The sequence below is a fragment of the Crocodylus porosus genome, unplaced genomic scaffold (assembly GCF_001723895.1).
Source record: "Crocodylus porosus isolate Cpor-Errol unplaced genomic scaffold, CroPor_comp1, whole genome shotgun sequence".
Taxonomy (NCBI): domain Eukaryota; kingdom Metazoa; phylum Chordata; order Crocodylia; family Crocodylidae; genus Crocodylus; species Crocodylus porosus.
Window position 1 is genome coordinate 5,077,595 of NW_017728922.1, and position 5,149 is coordinate 5,082,743.

General features: G+C 54.3%; 2 protein-coding genes across 4 annotated transcripts in view; one reads left to right on the top strand and one right to left on the bottom strand.

Moving 5' to 3' along the window:
* TP53TG5 (TP53 target 5) overlaps positions 1–3,962 on the bottom strand; it is a 20,757-nt gene extending 16,795 nt beyond the window's left edge. For both annotated transcript variants that reach the window (XR_002101980.1, XR_002101981.1), the window contains exon 1: positions 3,893–3,962. The gene's annotated coding sequence lies outside the window, so the exon portion shown is untranslated. The remainder of the gene's footprint in view (positions 1–3,892) is intronic.
* Positions 666–5,149, top strand: part of DBNDD2 (dysbindin domain containing 2) — an 11,444-nt gene continuing 6,960 nt past the window's right edge. Inside the window, exon 1 of one of the 2 annotated variants that reach the window (XM_019539664.1) lies at positions 666–936. The gene's annotated coding sequence lies outside the window, so the exon portion shown is untranslated. Of the gene's footprint in view, positions 937–1,460; positions 3,964–5,149 lie in introns of those variants that run through there. The other variant, XM_019539662.1, reaches the window with a different exon arrangement.

The window sequence follows — 5,149 nt, forward strand, 5'->3', positions numbered from 1 at the left end:
TGCCACAGCACCCCCCCACAGCATCCCTGTGACCCATCTGTGTGCACTGCCCCTCACAGCATCCCCGTGTGCCACCTGTGTGCCACCCCTTCACAGCATCCCCACGTCCCGTCTGTGCGCACTGCCCCTCACAGCATCCCCCTCCCCACCACAGCATCCCCGTGTCCCATCTCTGTGTGCCACCCCCCCCCAGCATCCCTGTGTCCCACCTCTGCATGCACTGCCTCCCCCAGCATCCCTGTGTCCCATCTCTGTGTGCCACCCCTCCACAGCATCCCCATGTGCCACCTCTGCATGCATCATGCCGCCTCCCCCTCCCCCCAGCATCCACCTCCACAAACATGACACCACCCCCATCCCATCAACCCCCTCTCAACCCACAGGGCCCTTCCACCAGCTCCTCTCCCTCCCCTCCCACACAGTACGCCTCTCCCTCACCCATCAACCAGCCGTTCCCATGCCCACACTCGGCTCTGTATCCCCTATTTCCCTGCTCCTCAGCTCCCCACGCACCAGCCCCCTTCTCCCATGCCTCACAGCAGCTGACAGCACCCTCCTCTTACAGCGCTTTGTCAGCAACAAGATCATTACATTACTAGTTGTTATATGCTGTGAATGGGGAGGTCCAAGCTTAAGCTTCTGCACATGGTAGCCTGAGGAGCCCTGAGCTCCTGGTCTGGGCACATTCTTTGTGGTTGGGATGGGGAGGGATTACTTTCCTTTCAAGCATCAAGCACCAGGCCTGGCCAAGCACAGGGCCCAGGACTTGCTGGGGGGCTGGGCCCAGCCTGGAAAGGCAAAGTCCTGCTTTGGCTTATGGAGGTAATGAGAGCAGCAGGACCCGAGGCTGTATTTGTTCTGAGAGATGCTCCCTGGAGCCCGGACAGCATGGTCAGTGAAGGTCTCGGCAGGGTCAGGATGAACCAGACAGGAACTGTAAGGTTGCAGGCCAGCTTCTTCAACCTGCCTCTCAGCTGGAGCTAGAGGGGCGAGGGGACTGGGCCCAGTGCCGGCTGCTACATCATGCTCTCCTGGTGGGCGAGGGGCCTCCTTACTACCTCTCGCCCTCTCTAATGCTTTCATGGCTTTATCCCGCTCACAGTTCTATATAAAGTGAATCAGGCCCTGTAAATAGCAGGGTCTTGTGACACAGCCTCTGGGCTGTGGGGATATTTTTAGTGCTGAGACACTGAAGATTTGAAGATTGGCTGGAATAGCGTTCGCTCCGAATCGGTGTCACAGATGAGGGTCAAAGGTGCCACCTCCTCCCCCAGCACAGTCCCACTCTCCCCCTGCTCGTCTTCTCCCATTCCCTGTCCCTGCCAAAGCCACCAATTCCCTCCCTCCCTCCTCATGCACTTCCTCTCCCTGGGATTGGGTTTATTTTTTGCTTTTGCTGCAGTATGAGGCCAGAGCTGAAGCCCGAGAGGGAGAATGCATACAGGAGCACTAAGCAGCTTACTCCTGTGGGGTCATTCCCAGGGCTCTGTTGCTAGGATGGACTGACTACATTAGTTGTGAGCTCTCCCATGGACAGTGCCCCTGGCCTGTTCCCCTCTGGAAGCTCAGCTTGACACCCAGAGCTTTGTGGTTTTCTCCAGCAACAGTGGGACTGGGGTCTGTATGTCCACCTGCAGTGGTGGGGGCCTTGGAGCGAAGCTGGGGACAAAGATCCAGCTACAGAGTGGACAGAGAAAGCTGGGTTCCTTGAAGTCATTCCATAGAAAACCAGCCTGTACCCTGGCAAACAGACTCTCCATCCCCTCCACATACACTGTCAGCCTCCTCAGTGATCCCCTACTGCAATACCATTCTTCAAAGCCTTCTCTGTCTTTTTAATCTCTTGGGAAGTTTTCAAGAGATTTAAAGAGACATCAGCTGAAGAAATAACGCCCCCCACCATTCTCTCTTGGCCCTGCGCCTCTTTTAAGCCCTCTCTTCTTCCCCTCCACACCCATTCATGCTGTCTGTTACACAGAGAGGGGGTTGTACTCAAACTTAGGAAGAGGAGGAAAAACAACAAATGTGTCTCCTCCCAGTGCAAGCACAGCCAGAAAATCCTTCATGGCTTAGCTCTCTGGTCAGGGTGCTGATTAGGTCTCACTGTTGTGAAGAACCCATTCAGCCGCCACACCCCTAGGGCTAATTTCATCCCTAATCTCGGAGATCTGACCATAGTTAGTGCTCCTGTCACATCCTCCCCGGGAGTGGGGATGAGTGGAATGGCTGTGAGCTCTAGGCAGCCAGCCCTCCTATAACCGTGCCTCCTGCAGGGAGGAGGTGGAAGCTCCTTTCACCCCTGAGCTTTCTGGTATTAGTCTCTGTAGTAGCTATTACAGAAAGACCTGATGCTTCAGCCTGCTGCACAGGAAACACTTCTTCCTTGGTCCTTTTGGGAGCCCCTGCTGAACCAGAGTGGGACTGGGGCTTCCCTACAGCCAAGTGCATCCCCTCCTGCTCCTCACATTGCCTCCTAGGACTGGCAGGGACTGCCAATGGGGAATTACAAGGAAATCCCCATTTGTTTCCTTCCCACGGGGCTGGCAGGCCCCTTCCGGCCCCACAGAGACATTCAGACCCAGTTTCTCTGTCAGCTTTGGTGCCTGAGAAGCAGCAAGAGCCGGAAGGATTTGAAGGCAGCAGGGAGCCTGGTGTTATTTCATGCTCTTGTAAGCCTGCCAGGGAAGTGTGTTGGGGGGGGTCAGCAATCTGGGAATGGCAGTGTGAATGTGCGTGAGCCTGTTAAGTGGCTGCTGAAAGAGACCACCAGCAGGTATTGAAGAACCCGACTGAATTCCCTGCAATGCACAGGGGCTGCATTGTGCACAAATGTGCCACTCGGTGGGAACATGCCATCCCAATGAGGCAATGCCTGCGATTGATGGGGAAGGAGAATGTGACCAGTCACATGAAGTAAGGCAGAGAGGGAGCGTTTCTCTCTTTTATTTCCTCAATGGCACTTGTTCAGTGGTGGGGACATGAGCTGAGCTGTTTCCCTGCTGCATTGCCTGAGATGCAGGAACGGAGCCCCAGGGAATGGGAAGGAGGGAGGGAGGGGAGACAGGGAGTGGGAAGGAGGCTCCATCTCTGGGTCTCACAGCGGTCACGGGTCTGTCAGGCCCAGTCACCCAGCTGCATATGTTGCTTAAGGCTTGCAGTGGTTACATAATGGAATGTCAGTGCTCGTGGCCAGCTGCCCAGCTGGCTAACGAAAGGCATTTGTAAATGGGTTTGCTAATGGAACTGGGATGTACATCCCAGTGCATCTCCCTCATTCAGGCTCCAGTACAGTGCATGAGTGAAAGCAGCATGTCAGTACCAATGGCCTGTCAGCTCCATTGAATGTTCCTATGGTCGTAACTATCATGGGATGGGGGAAAGATGAGCAAAAAAAAAAATGAGTGCAGAATACCTCAAAAGTAGAATCTGCCTTTTGTAGAACACTGGTGCAGGTGACACAGCACTCACTGCTCTATTAGAAGGGAAAGTTACAACATGTCAGCTTCTGGGTCTCAAGGCTGCTCTTTGTGCTGTTGTGTTTCACAGTCATACCGCTGTCTAGATCCCCCTGCTGTGCTAGGTCCTGTACAAACAGAGGATAAGAACATATCCTATTGTGTTCACTGTCTAATTAGTCAAGGCAAGCTGTGGAAAGAGAAACAAAACTGAAGTTGCCCAAGGCCACAGAGCGGGTTACTGCCAAAGCCAGGGCTAGAACACTGGTTTCCTGATTCCAGTGCCAGAGCCAAGCCACACTCCCTGCCACACAAATCACGGAGCTGGGGATTATTTACCCTCAAGGACATTCTCCAGACCCAAGATCTTATGGCAGAAGGAAGGTAACCCTGAAGGGGGTCTCTGTTCTTTACTGCACTGTGGTTTTGGAACTCACCCCCCTCAGCAATGGGAGAGGATGTCATGTGAGAGGGGATTCCTTTCCCATTGCCATCGGCTGGAAAGCAGCGAGAGAGAAAACAGGAAGACTTAGTGCAGGCACTCCAGGATCACACTCTCTGAATTGTCACCTGGCTGTCAGGCATTTCACTAGAGTTATCTAAAGCTCCAAGACTTAAGCCCTGGCCTTTTTGCACTAGCTGATGCTTGAATGGCTGGCCACGTTTCCTGGGAAAGCTGTGATAAGCCATAGGGCAACACAGCCAGTTAGCCACAGATTCCAGCACCATAACAGCCGCAGGCTCACTGGAAGAGTGGTAAGCTGGTGATTCTGCCCTGATAAGAGCAAATAGCAGAGCAGGTGCAAAGCAGCTGAGTTCTGTCATTAACTACCAGCAGGGCTGGCTAAAGGGGCCCAGAATTACCTGAGCCACAATCCTCCAGGGTTAACCTGTTGTCTGTGCAGCCTGCAACCCTATAATTACACTGCCCCAGTCTCCTCCTCCCTGCCTGTGCATTAGCTGTGCCCTCACCCCCATCCCCTGGCTCCCAGACCATCTCACACACTGTCCTGGGGCTGTAGACTGATGGTGGAGGAGTTTGGGTTCTGAATCACCCTGTGCCAAGGGCTCCTGGTGCATGAGGCTTGCGCTGCAGCAGCTGGAAGCCAGCAGAGGAAGCACAGTGGGCTGAATCTTGATCTATTATTAAGGTGCTGTCTGCACACCAGGCTCAGAGTCTTGGCAGAGTGCAAGAGCTGGGCTATGTGGACACTTGCCCAAACCGGCAGTCCTATCCCTTGGAAATGGGCACAGGGACAGGCAGCCGCAGGAACAGAGCTGAGCACTCAGACTGCAGTAAGTGGGGAAGTCAGAACCACTCCCAGGCTGGCTAACTTATGGCACCGGACCCAGCTGTAATGGGACGGGCAGAAGCAGAAATGAGCACAGGCTGGGCAGATCTGACAACCAGGTCTTGCTTTGCATATTGCAGAGGAGAGGGTGGGGGAGGGAAGTTCAGCCCAGACAGGTATTTGGAGGTGGGGAGAGGTGAGATCTGAGAGGCTCATATGCGTGGGGGTCTTTGTGGGGGAGGTAAGTCCTGAGGCATTTCCTCAGGACTGTCTAAGATATTTTTCCTCTGTGATCATGTCTCATCATCACATTGTTCCTGATATAGGCACAGCCCCTGCCTCCCTGCCAGACAGGGTGGGGCTCTTGGGCAGTTGTTTGCCGCAAGACTCCCCCCCCTCCCC